Source organism: Molossus molossus, unplaced genomic scaffold (assembly GCF_014108415.1).
Source record: "Molossus molossus isolate mMolMol1 unplaced genomic scaffold, mMolMol1.p scaffold_m16_p_2, whole genome shotgun sequence".
NCBI lineage: Eukaryota > Metazoa > Chordata > Mammalia > Chiroptera > Molossidae > Molossus > Molossus molossus.
In genome coordinates, this window is record NW_023425355.1 from 112,452,110 (window position 1) to 112,466,998 (window position 14,889).

The window sequence follows — 14,889 nt, forward strand, 5'->3', positions numbered from 1 at the left end:
TTTTGCTCTTAATTGAGGGTTCCTTCTTTAAGCTCCAGTACATTATTCCTATGACTAATTGTAGGCTCAGGCAACATGTGTTAAACAGAGCTAGTACAGAGCCCAAAGGAACATCTTTCTTGGCATCAATTACCAGTTTCATGTGTTGGCGTAATCACAAATTTTTATAAGAATATAAGGAAAGACTGAATAGGCAACATAACCAGCAGCACCTGTTTTAGGGACTATCTTTCAGAGAATCCTGGAAATAGAGCATATTGTGATGGACCCACAAACTGTAGAGTCTAAAAACTGGTTGTGCTACTTGCTGTTCTCTCCAACCCTGTTTCCTACTTCTACCTCCCACCTTCAACTTTTCCAAGTTCTTTGTCTCACAGTAAATAAACAAGTCTTCATAACTAGTAATTTCAAATTAGACTGTGGAGGTTAAAACAACATTCAGGAGGAAATGTTTTCTAAAATATTATTGGGGCTCCTGAAGTTATTTTTCTCAGCCATGGTGGAGAAATGCATGGCACTAGGAGATCTCTCTCAGATCCTGTGTGTGCAGCCATTTCATCTGGCAGCTTTACAGCTGAGGCTCTTCCCTTAGACCCCTCATTAATGCAGAATTCTTTGTAATTCTCTATTTAACTGGAGTCTGAAATCCAGAATATCCTTGTCTTACAGTCCCTGTTCAGCTTGCAGAATTCTAATTTCTCTTCATTTTAACCTCACTGTCAGAACATGATAATCTTTTTCTCTTGTTCATTACAATTGTCTATCTATTCATATGTATATGTTAACAATACATGAAGAATTTGTTTTAATCAGGCTTACTGAAAGAAAAGAACTTTCCTTTATAAAGATTCTTAATTGGCCTTATATGCTTTTTGTTTTCTTCTGGATTTAAAAAGCGATGGGGGAAGGGTAGTGTCTAACCTTTACTTTCCAACAGAAAAACACTGTCATTTAGCTGTTAAAATCACTGCTTCAGCTCCACAACTTTTTTTGTGTTGAAAACAGTGATGGATCTAGCAGCAGGTTTTGTTTACTTAAGGTAAAATGGCAGATCTTATCGCAATAATGCAATAGTCTGAGTTTCATTTATAAAGATGGCACTATTGACCTACCATGTGGAGTGTATGTGCCTTGAATTGTTTTTTCCCAAATTCGGCTGAAGCATTCAGTCTCCTGTTTATACTTCCTTATGGTCAAAAGCCAGCAAAATGTATGACAGAGGCCACAAAGCCTATAAAAAGAATTCCATTTGGTTAGCTCTTACAGCTGATAAGTGTCACCCTATGCTACACTCATAATAATTGCTAATGTTATTGAGCTCTAAGAAGCCAGTACTATCATTATCTATGTTTTACTGAGACACAATAGAGAGATTAGTGACTTGCCCAAGGTCACACAGCTAATATATGGGGAAGCTGGAATTTGAATTCAAATGTCTTAGGTCAGGTTCACCAAAGGCAAATACTGAAACGAGATTCAGGTGTAAGTTGTTTATTTAGCAACTAGTACCAGCTGAAAACAGTTAGAGAGTTGTGGAAGCAGTATGTATCAGTTTTCTGAGGCCAATGAATGAAATTAAATAACATAATGACTAAAAGTAAAATAAATAATGTAAGGAACCCCAGCACTCTCACCCTCAAACAGCATAGAGTAAAACAAGAGCTCTCCAAAACCAGTCTTATTTTTTTCTTTGCCTATATTTGTATTTTCTTCCTTAGTGTTCGTAGGAGGGTCATAAAGAGCAATCCTACAATGACTTGACATTGTCAAGGGAAATTTAGATTCATTAATAACAATTCATTCAGTCATCAACACAATTCAAAAACTGGAATTTGAAACTTGATATATACTTTTCTTATGCTTGCTTCAGTAACTGAGCTCTAGTTCTCTTTTATAACCCACAATACCTTGTTATATTTGTTTAGCTGTTTTAATATAGCGTGGGGCATGCATGCAGCACTCTTGCAACACTACCACCAAATGTCTCCAGACTCACTCTGAAATCAATTGAATTCAAATTGAAATAACAAATAATGCCAATGTTGTGTTTTATTTTGTTTTGTTTTCTTCTATTTTCAGCAAACTGGCATCTGTTTCCACAGAAGCAGGTTCTGGATTCAAAGTGCAGTAAAAAAAAAAAAAAAAAAAAAAGTCAGAGATCACATCAGTTTTGGTGAACTCAGCCTGGGACTTGCTAGGCTGAATTTCTCTAACCTCAAACAGATAAGATTCCAAGTACCTCCTTGCATATGACTTCATATAGGGAGTGGGTAAAGGTTTTACTGTATTCAAAAATAGAATTAAAGTAGGGGAAAGATGGAGGCAAGCAGGACCGGAGGGAGAGTGAGTGTGGAGAGAGTGAGCTAGTGTGTGAGAGAGTGTGAGTGGACTTGAAGGTAGAGGACCAAACTCCTACAGTGCAGAGACGCATAGTAGTAGGTTCCTGTGCTGTGGACAGGAGGAGCCAGCTACCTAAGTAAGCTTCTCTTCAGGGCACTTCTTCCTGTGCCTCGGAGAGGTCCCACCATTTTGGAAGATCTCAGGTCTTCCCTGGGAGAGGCAGTGGGAGTGGCTAGGGCGGAGCAACCTGAGCCCACCAGCACACCTGGCACCATCGGACCAGTGCCTGGACACTCTGTGTCAACACAGACCAGTGCACAGTAGTGGAGCTCCAAAGGTGGTGGTCACAGAAGCAATGGACATCCAGGAGCCCAGCACCATCCCCCATATTAGGAGCTCGATCAGATTCCAGACATACCCCCAACAACAGAGGCTTGAGAGCAGACATCAATCCCCAGGCAACAGAAGCACAGACCAGCTGAGACCCATCCCCAAAAACTACAGCAAAAGCTGAGCAGGAGTTGAGTCCCACAGGGCAACAGCACTCCTGAGGCACCAGTGGAGAGACCTGGGGTTCCACAGAGGCCTGTGTGGTCCAGCAGCACACAAGAGCAGTGGGAAGCGTGAGCTGAAGAGAGACTGGTGCGATCCAGCTGCCCGTGAGTACTGTGGGGAGCTGGGGCACCAGAGAAGCCTGTGAAAACCAGCAGCTCACAAGACCAGTGGGAAACCTAAACCCCAGAGGGACTGTAACTATCCAGCAACCTGTCCACAGGACCTGTAGGGTTCTGGGGCAACAGAGAGGCCTGTGCTACCCAGCTGTGCACAAGATAGGCATAGAGGATGTGAAAATGGAGGCGGAGTGACCCAGGACCAAAGGCAAATTAAAACTAAAATAAAGACAAATCCACACACACACACACACACAACAACAACAACAACAACAACAGAAAAGCAGCAGGACAGGACCATATAACAAGGGACACTGGTAGGATCTGCAGAGGCACAAAAGGGTGGGGGGCTGAGAGCCCACAGACAGCAGCAGTCTTAGCTGTGAGCAACACCCTTGGAGAATAAAGACCAAGCAGGCTACACATTGCAGAGAGCCTGGACACAGTGCTAAAATAGCCACAGCCACTCACCTGGGGGCCTAAAGCAGAGGAAGGGGAGACGGGGCTGGAACTCTGTGGGGACAACATGGATTTGAAGGGCACACAAGGTGTTTGCTGAGTTGTGGCCTCAAAGGAAGGTGACCAGTGTGCTCCTTCCCAGAGCTGTGGGGAAAAGCAGCAGCCCCCCCATTCAAAGATTCGGCCTTTCCCAAGTGAGGCAAAAAATGCAAATTAAGGTTCGTTAACAACCAACATCTTTCCCACACCCTGGAAATCCTCTTATGCAGAACACAAGGACTACATTCCAAGGCACTGAGTAACTGAGACTACTAACCTCAAGAAAAAATATAGAGGATAATGGAACCTTTCCTGGGCTTGTAAACCTACCCAGAAAATGAAGACTTGACAGTGGTGTTTAACATGGGCCCACCCAGGCAGATCCAAACCCAGTAGGGGGAGCCACAAATAGCAGAACACCAACACCCACAGGGAAAATTTGGCAGACTCCAAAACCCACTGAGATAGCCAAAATGGTGAAAGAAAGAAACAAATCCCAAACAAAAGAACAAGAGAACTCTATCGAAGATGAGATAAATGAAATGCAGCTAAGCAAAATATCAAAGGTAGAGTTAAGAGGCATGATCTTCAAGAAGCTCAACAGCATGAGTAAGGACATAAGCACCATGAGTAAAGATATAGAAACATTGAAAACCAACCAAGTGGAAATGAAGAATGACATAGCAGAAATTAAAAACACATTGGAAGGTCTAAAATGCAGAGTAGAGGAAGCTGAGAACTGGATCAGTGAATTAGAAGACAGGCTAGAAAAAAATCAACCAATCAGAAAAAAAAAAAAAAACAGAACAATTAAAAAACAGAAAGATAGCTTAAGAGAATTGTAGGACAAATGGAAACATAATATGCGCATCATAAAAGTCACCGAAGCAGAAAAAATTGGACAATGTTTAGAGAATATATTTGAAGAAACTGTGACAAAAAGCTTTCCTAACTTGGTGAAGGAAGAAGGCATTCAAGTTCAAGAAGCGCAGAGAGCCCCAACTAAGAAGAACCCAAACAGGCCCACATCAAGACACATAGTAATTAAAATGCCAAAAACTAAAGACAAATAGGGAATCCTAAAGGCAGCAAGAGGTAAGCAAAGGGTTACCTACAAAGGAAACCCCATGAGGCTCTCAGCTGACTTCTCAACAGAAACACTATAGGCCAGAAGGGAATGGCATGAAGTAATCAAGGTCATGAAAAACAAGGATCTGAATCCAAGATTACTCTATCAGGCAAGGCTATCATTCAAAATAGAATGTCAAATAAAGAGCTTCCTAGACAAAAAAAAAAAAAAAAATGCTAAGGAAATATATTAACACCAAACCAGCACTGCAAGATATGCTAAAAGAACTGCTGTAATTAGTAGAAGAAATAGGAAAAAAAAATAGAACCACACTAAACAAAAATGGCAATAAATAAGTACATATAAATTATCAACTTAAATGTGAATGATTTGAATGCTACTATAAAAATACACAGAGTAGCTGACTGGATAAGAAAGCATGACTCACATATATGTTGTTTACAAGAGACCGATCTCACACAAAAAACACACATAGGTTGAAAATGAAGGGATGGAAAACAATCTTTCAAGCAAACAAAAAAGAAAAAAAAGCTGGGGTAGCAATACTCATATTGGATAAAGTAAATTTCAAAATAAAGACCATAACTAGAGACAAAGAAGGCCACTACATAATATTGAAAGGCTCTATCCAGCCCTGGCCAGTTTGGCTCAGCGGTTAGAGCATCGGCCTGCGGTCCTGTGAGACCCGGGTTCGGTTCCCACTAAGGGCGCGTACCTCAGGTGCAGTTTGTCCCCGGCCCTGGTCGGTTGTGCGGGTGGCAGCCACTCGATGTGTTCCTTTCACATCGATGTTTCTCTCTCTCTCTCTCTGCTCCTCTCTCTCCCTCCCACTCTACCTGAACAAAAAATGGAAAAATGTCCTTGAGTGAGGATAAAAAAAAAAGAAGAAGAAAGAAAGAAAGGATCTTTCCAACAGGAAGATATAACCTTGGTAAACATATATGCACCGAATAAAGGAGCACCGACATAAAAAAAATCTGTTGGAGGACTTCAAAAGACAAATCAACGGTAATTCAATCATAGCAGGGGACTTCAACACCCAGCTGACATCACTGGACAGATTATCTAGACAAAAAATTAACAAGGAAACACAGACTAGATCAAATGGATTTCATATATATCTACAGAGAATTACACCCCAAAACTGCAGAATTCACATTCTTCTAAATTGCATATGGGACATTCTCACAGATAGACACATGTTAGGGGACAAACTAAGTCTCTACAAGTTCAAGAAGATTGAAATCATATCAAGCATCTTCTAAGATCACAATGGCATGCAACTAGAAAGGAATTGCAACAAGAACATGCAAAGACATTTGAAAACATGGAGGCTAAATAGCATGTTAATGAACAATGAATGGGTTACCATGGAGATCAAGAAAGAAATTAACAACTTCCTGGAACCAATGAAAATAAACACACACCAACAGAAAATCTATGGGATGCAGCAAAAGTAGTTCTGAGAGGGAAGTTCATAGCACTACAGGCCTACCTCAAGAAACAAGAACATTTTCTAATGGACTAACTAACCTCACAACTTAAAGAACTACAAAGCAAACAAAAAGAAAACCCCAGAGAAAGTAGAAGGAAGAAATAGTAAAGATCAAAGAAGAAATAAAGGACATGGAGACCAAAAAAGAAATTCAAAGGTTAAATGAAACAAAGAGCTGGTTCTTTGAAAAGATAAACAAGATTGATGGACCCTTAGCTAGACTCACAAAGAAACAGAAAGGGAGAAACCAAACAAACAAAATTAGAAATGAAAGAGAACTAATAACTGACACCACAGAAATACAAAAGATTGTTAACAAATATTATGAACAATTATACGGTAAGAAATTCGACATATCTAAGCAAAATGGAAAAATTTCTACAAACACATAGTCTCCTAAACTGAACTGTGAAGTAATAGAAAACTTGAACAAACCAATAACAAAAAAGAAATTGAAGATGTAATCAAGACTCTCCCAGCAAACAAAATCCCAAGCCCGGAAGGTTTCACAGGGGAATGTTACTGAACATTCAAAAAAGAACTAATATCCATTCTCCTCAAACTATTTAAAAAAAAAATCAAAAAGAAGGAAGATTTCCACACTCATTTTCTGAGGCCAGCAAATTCTAACTCCAAAACCAGAAAAAGACACTGCAAAAATGAAAACTACAGGCCAATATTACTGATGAACACAGATGCCAAAATCCTGAATAAAATACTACAAATCAAATCCAGCAATACATCAAAAAATTATTCACCATGACCAAGTAGGATTCATCCCAGGGATGCAAGGCTGGTACAATATTTGAAAATCAATAAATGTGATACACCACATAAACAAAATGAAAGATAAAAATCATATGATCATATCAATAATCTCTAAAAAAGCATTCAACAAAATCCAGCACCCATTTCTGATAAAAATGCTCAGCAACCTGTGAATTGAGGGATCACATATCGATATAATAAAGGCCATATATGAAAGACCTACAGCAAACATCGTAATCAATGAACAAAAACTAAAAGCATTTCTCTTAATAACAGGAACAAAGATGCCCACTTAAGCCACGCTTATTAAACATAGTACTGGAAGTCTTAGCCAGAGCAATCAGACAGAAAGAAAATAAAAAAGGGATCTAAATTGGAAAGGAGGAAGTGAAACTATCATTATTTGCAGATGACATGATACTATGCGTAGAAAACCCCAAAGACTCCATCAAAAGTTTACTAGACTTAATAAATGAATTTGGCAAAGTAGCAGGCTACAAAATGAATGTCAAAAAATCGATGACCTTCTTACACATCAATGATGAACTCGCAGAAAGAGAAACTAATAAAAATCTCATTTACTATTGCAGCAAAAAAAAATTAAGATACCTAGAAATACACTTAACCAAACAAATAAAGGATCTATTAACAGAAAACTACAGGTCATTGAAATAAGAAATTGAGGAAGATATAAAAAAGTGGAAGCACACACCTTGTTCATGTATTTGAAGAATTAACATCATTAAAATGTCCATACTACCCAAAGCAATCTATAGACACAATGCAATCCTATTCAAAATACCAATGACAGGCTCCCCAAAACTGGAACAAATACTTCAAAACTTCATATAGAACGAAAAAAGACCCCGAATAGCCACAGCAATCTTGAAAAAGAACAAGGTTGGATGGATCACATTACCAGATTTTAGGTTATACTACAAAGCCATTGTAATCAAAACAGCCAGGTACTGGCTCAAGAACAGGGGCATAGACCAGCAGAATAGAACAGAGAATCCAGAAATGGCCCCAAGGTGATATTCTCAATCAATATTTGACAAAGGTGGCAAGAGCATACAGTGGAGTAAAGACAGCCTCTTTAATAAATGGTGCTGGGAAAATTGGACAGTGACATGCAAAAAAAATAAAACTAGACCATCAACTTACACCACACACAAGAATAAACTCAAAATGGATAAAAGATTTAAATGTGACTCGTGGATCCATAAAAATCATAGAAGAAACTGTAGGCAACAAAATTTCAGACATCATACGAAGGAGAATGTTCACTGATACATTAACTAAGGCAACTGAAACAAAGGAGAAAATGAACACATGGGATTACATCAAACTCAAAAGCTTCTGCACAGCAAAAGAGAGAATCATAAAAATGGAAAGGCAACCCACTGTATGGAAGAGCATAATTGCCCATGATATATCAGATAAGGGGTTAAATTACAAAATATATAGAGTGCTCATACAACTCAATAAAGGAAGACAAAAAACCCAATTAAAGAATGGGCAGAGGATCTAAACAGACACCTCTCCAAAAAGGACATACAAATAGCTAAGAGACATATGAAGAAATGCTCAATATCACTAATCATCAGAGAGATGCAAATTAAAACAATTATGAGGTACCACCTCACACCTGTCAGAATGGCCACAATCAACAAATCATCAAACAAGTGTTGGCGAGGGTATCCAGAAAAGAGGACTGTAGTACACTGCTTGTGGGATTGCCGACTGGTACAGCCACTATGGAAAACAATATGATGTTATCTTAAAAAAATTAAAATTGAACTACCTTTGGACCCAGTGATCCCACTTCTAGGAATATACCCTAAGAAGCCTGATACACCAATCAGAAATAATATATGTACCCCCATGTTCATAGCAGCACTTATTTACAATAGCTAAGTTCTGAAAACAGCCCAAATGTCCTTCAGTAGAGAAATGGATAGAGAAGCAATGGTACATATACACAATGGAGTACTATGCAGGTGTAAAAAAGAAAGATCTCTTATCCTTTGAGACAACATGGAGGGACCTGGAGAGTATTATCCTAAGTGAAACAAGCCAAGCACTGTAAGACAAATATCACATGATCTCACTTATTTGTGGAATATAATGAACATAAGAGTGTGATGAATGAGATAGTCTCAGAGACGTGGAAGTGGGATACAGGCTGACAATCCCCAGTAGAGCAGCTGGGGGAGAGATAAACCACATAATTTATATGCATGTATGCAAGAACAATGGATATGAAAAACAAAGCTGGGAACAGGGTGGGGAGGGATGGGGATGGGGGTATCAGTGGTGGAAAAAGGAGAAACACCTGTAACAAAAATAAATTAATTAAATTAATTTTAAAAATAATTAATTGTTTAATTAAAAATGGGTAGAGAACCTAAATGGACATGTCTCCAAACAGGACATACAAATGGTCAAGAGACCCATGAAAAAATGCTCACTGTCACTAATTATCAGAAAGATGCAAATTAAAACAACAATGAGGTATCACCTCACACCTGCCAGAATGGCCACCATCAACAAATCATGAAACAACAAGTGCTGGCAGGGGTGTGGAGAAAAGGGGACTCTAGTACACTGCTGGTGGGAATGCCAACTGGGGTAGCCACTATGAGACACAATATGGTGTTTCCTCAAATAATTAAAAATGTATCTGCTATTTGACCCAGTCATCCCACTTCTAGGAATATATCTTCAGAAGCCTGGAACACCCATCAGAAAGAGTATATGTACTCCTATGTTCATAGCAGCACTATTTACAATTGCTAAGATCTGGAAACAGCCAAGTGTCCATTAGTAGACGAGTGTATAAAAAAGCAGTGGTACATATACCCAATGGAATACTATGCAGCTGTAAGTAAGAAAGATCTCTTATGCTTTGTGTCAATATGGAGAGAACTCGAGAGTATTATGCTAAGCAAAATAAGCCAATCAGGGAAAGACTAATAGCACATGATCTCACTTATTTGTGAAATATAATGAACAAGTAAGCTGATGAACAAAATAGACCCAGAGACATGGAAGTAGTATATAGACTGACAAACCTCAGAAGAGGGGGGCATGGAGGATGGAAGAGATAAACCAAAGTGCTTATAGGCATATATGCATAACCAATGGACATAGACAATCATGCCGGGAGGAGGGCATGATTAGAGGGTGATTGTCAAGGGGAGAAAAGAAAAAAAATCTGTAAGAAAAATAAATTAATGAAAAGAGAATAATCAAATAAATAAATAATCCAAGCTCATGGAAACAGAGAGTAAAACGTTGTTTGCAAAAGGTTGGGCATGGGGAAATGGGCAACTGTTGGTCAAAGGCTACAAATCTTAGTCAGAAGATGAATAAGTTCTGGGGATAAAATGTACGACATGACAATTATAGCTAACAATACTGTTTTATGTACTTGAAAGTTGCTGGCAGTGAAGTTCATCTTAAATGTTCTCACCATATATACACACATAAGGTCATTATGTGAGGTGATAGATGCATTCACAAACCTTATTATGCGAATCATTTTGCAACATATATGTGTATCAAATCGTGATACGTTGCACACCTTCAACTGTATTATATGTCATAATGATGTTATATGTCAGTTATATGTCAATAAAGCTTGGGGAAATGCAACATTAAAAAATATAGAATTAAAGAAAACCCTAAAATGGAAAACAAGTAGAAGGAAATTATCCTAACTGTTAAAAAAGAGAGAGAACATTATTTCAAATGATCATAGAACATATTATACTGATTGGATTTTCGTATTGGAATATAGTAAGAACAAAAAGAGCTGCAAAGAAATGTTAATAATATTTCTTTATTAGTAGAATTGGTATAATAATTTTGAAATCTTAAGTTAGTGTTATTACAAGCCATATTTTCTGTGTAAGAGAAAAGAAAAACAAAGGTAAAAATAAAACAAATGAAGTATCAATTGTGTATTGTTAAATTTGAATTGCAATTTTCAATATGAATTTGTGAAACTATGCCACTAAAAGGGCCAAGAAACAACCACACATTTAGTAGCAATGGTCTCTGTTAGCTGTCAGATCTTGGTACCCCCCCACCCACCTAAAATGAATCAGAGCTCCTAGATAAATAGTTAATTCCTGATCTGGGATAGGCAAAATGTAAGTTGAGTATTGTTCATCCTGTGCCAGAAAGGAAGGAAGTGCCCAAAGCTAATGGAAATCTGTCAAATGGATACATGGCAAGCAGGATTAAAGGATTTCCCACTGGTAAAATTTGGGAGACTTTAAGCATCAAAAATCATGACTATAAATGATGATGTCCTTACTCATACCCCCTAGTCAGTGTACTTGCAACTGTCAGTACTTGCATATCGTCACCTGAAGTTTTTCTCTGGATGCTGAAGCCCTTTTGGTTGATAATGTCATGAATTAATGCTCCCTATGAGCAGTTTTCAATAACTAACAGAAGTTGGTATATAAATACCCTTAAAATGAGATAACTCTAAGATACATGTACTACAGTGGCTCTCTGACTTCTGCAGCAACATTAATCTCCAGTTAATTGCAGCAATAAATGGCTAAGTAATACTCTCTGAATATCTTTTACTCTTCCTTATCTCATTTCCCTACTACACTGCCACTGTTTTTGGTATCACCTCTCAAGTAGATACTTGTACTTGAGTCTCGAGTCTGTTTCTGGGAAACCCCTTAATAAAATAGCCTAAAATAATGTACAAAATAAGAAAAAGAAGAACATTTATTCATTTGCCATCAATAGATGTAATTTATTCTGTAAAATGCTGATTCAAGGAAATGAATAATCCCCTAAATGAGAAACTAAAGTTTATTTCCACTTGATCATTAAATGCTCTTCTATGCAACAAAATGGCAACTAATAAATGTAGAATAATTGACACTTAGAAAATTACAATTCTACAACCACAAATGATATAATTGATTCAAGCATCAATGTACATTAAAACCATTAAGTACAAGGACACAGAGAAATAGGAAAATTTTTCAGGAGATACATGTTAATAAAAGTAGATGTTAAATGGTCTAGTTTCATTTTTTTGCATGTAGCTGTCTAACTTACCTAACACCATTTATTAAAGAGGCTATCTTTACTCCTTTGTCTTTACGCTCTTGCCTCTTTTGTCAAATATTAATCGAGCATATTGCCTTGGGTCCATTTCTGGGTTCTCTGTTCTGTTCCACTGGTCTATATGCCTGTTCTTGTGCCAGTACCAGGCTGTTTTGATTACAGTAACTTTGTAGTATAACCTGAAATCTGGTATTGGGATCCCACCTACTTTGTCCTTCTCTTTCAAGATTGCTGTGATTATTCGGGGCGTTTTTTGGTTCCACATAAACTATTTTTTTCTGTGTAATTTATTTATTTAATTAATTTATATATTATTGTTACAGATGTTTCTCCTTTTATGCCCAATAATTCCCCTCTGCCCCTCACTCCCCACCCTGTCCCCAGCTTTGTTGTCCATGACCTTTGCTCATGCATACATGCATATAAGTTCTGTGGTTTATCTTTCCCCACCACCCACTATTCTGCAGATTGTCAGTCTGTACCCCACTTCCACGTCTCTGGGACTGCCCCATTCCTCAGACTGTTATGTTCATTATATTCCACAGTAAGTGAGATCATATGATACTTGTCTTTCTCTGTTTGGCTTGTTTCGCTTAGAATAATACTTTCCAGGAACCTCCATGTCGTCTCAAAGGATAAGAGATCTTTCTTTCTTACAACTGCATAGTACTCCATTGTGTATATGTACCACAGCTTTTTTATCCATTTGTCTACTAATGGACATTTTTGCTGTTTCCACATATTAACTACTGTAAATAGTGCTGCTACAAACATGGGGGTATATATATTCTTTCTGATTGATGTTTCAGGTTTCTTAGGGTATATTCCTAGAAGTGGGATCACTGGTTCAAATGCTTTTAATTTTTGCCCATTAAGTATAATGTTCGCTGTCAGTCTTTCATATATGGCCTTTATTATGTTGAGATATGATCCCTCTATTCCCAGAATGCTGAGCATTTTTATCAGAAATGGGTGCTGGATTTTGTTGAATGCTTTTTCAGCGTCTATTGATATGATCATATTATTTTTATCTTTTTTTTTAATGTGGTGTATCACACTTATTGATTTACATATATTGTACCAGCCTTGCGTCCCTGGGATGAATACCAGTTGGTCATGGTGAATAATTTTTTTGAGGTATTACTGGATTTGATTTGCTAGTATTTTGTTCAAGATCTTGACATCTATGTTCATCAGGGATATTGGTCTGTAGTTTTCTTTCTTTGTAGTGTCTAGACTATCAACTTAACCATACACAAAAATAAACTCAAAATGGATAAAAAGTCTTAAATGTGACCTGTGAATTCATAAAAATTCTAGAAGAAAATGTAGGCAACAAAATTTTGGACATAATACACAGCAGAATTTTCACTGAAACATCACCTAAGACAACTGAAACAAAGGAAATAATGAACACATGGGACTACTTCAAACCAAAAAGCTTCTGCACAGCAAAAGAAACAATCATCAAAATGGAAAGGCAACCCACTGTATGGGAGAACATCATTGCAAATGAAACATCAGATAAGGGGTAATTTCCAAAATATATAGAGTACTCATTCAACTCAACAAAAGGACAATGAACCCAATCAACAAAATGGGCAAAGGAGCTGAATAGACACCTCTCCAAACAGGACATACAAATGGCCAAGAGACTTATGAAGAAATGCTCAACATCATTAACCATCAGAGAGATGCAAATTAAAACAACAATGAGGTATCACTTCACACCTGTCAGAATGGCCGCAATCAACAAATCATCAAACAATAAGTGTTGGTGAGGGTGTGGAGAAAAGGGGACTCTAGTACTCTGATGGTGGGAATGCAGACTGGTTCAGCCACTATAAAAAACAATATGGTGTTACCTTAAAAAATTAAAAATTGACCTGCCATTTGACCCAGTGATCCCACTTTTAGGAATATACCCTAGGAAACCTGATAGACCAATCTGAAAGAATATATGTAGCGCTATATTCATAGTAGTACTATTTACAATAGCTAAGATCTGAAAACAGCCCAAGTGTCCATAGTAGATGAATGAATAAAAAAGCTGAGATACATATACACAATGGAGTACTATGCTCCTTTAAGAAAAAAAGATCTCTTATAGTTTGAGATGACATGGAGGGGCCTGGAAATTATTATCCTAAGTGAAACAAGACAAGCAGAAAAAGAACTAATACCACATAATCTCACTTATTTTTGGAATATAATGAACATAACAGTCTGAGGAATAGGGTAGACCCAGAGATATGGAAATAGGGTACAGACTGACAACCCTCAGAAGAGTGGGTGGTGAGAGGAGGGAAGAGATTAACCACAGAACTTATATGCAAGTATGCATAACTAATGGACATGGACAACAAAGCCGAGGACAGGGTGGGGGAGAAGGGGAGGAGGGTGTCAATGGGGTAAAAAAGAAGAAACATCTGTAACAAAAATACAATTTAAATAAAAGTGAAAAAAATAAAATAAAATTCTAGTAATTAAAAACAAAGTAGATGTTAAATAAAAACATGAGGAAATATCTTGAAAAATCCAGATTTTGAGATATGCCACAAGTCAACTGTCCTGGTCACTTTAAAAACTTAATATTTTGGAAATTAACACCAAAGATCAGATGTGTCTTTGGCAAATATAGTCTCCCATTCAGTGGGTTCCCTTTTCATTTTGATGCTGGTTTCTTTTGCTGTACAGAATCTTTTTGCTTGATGTAGTCCCATTTATACATTTTTTTGTTGTTTGCTTCCCTTGCCCTAGGCAAGGTATTGGCAAAAATTTTGTTCCGTGAGATGTCTGAGATTATATAAAGTACACATACAACTCAAGAAAAGGAAAACAAACAATCCAATGAAAAATGGGCAGAACTCGCTGCCCGTGTGGCTCAGTGGATTGATCATTGCCCCATGGACTGAGAGGTCCCA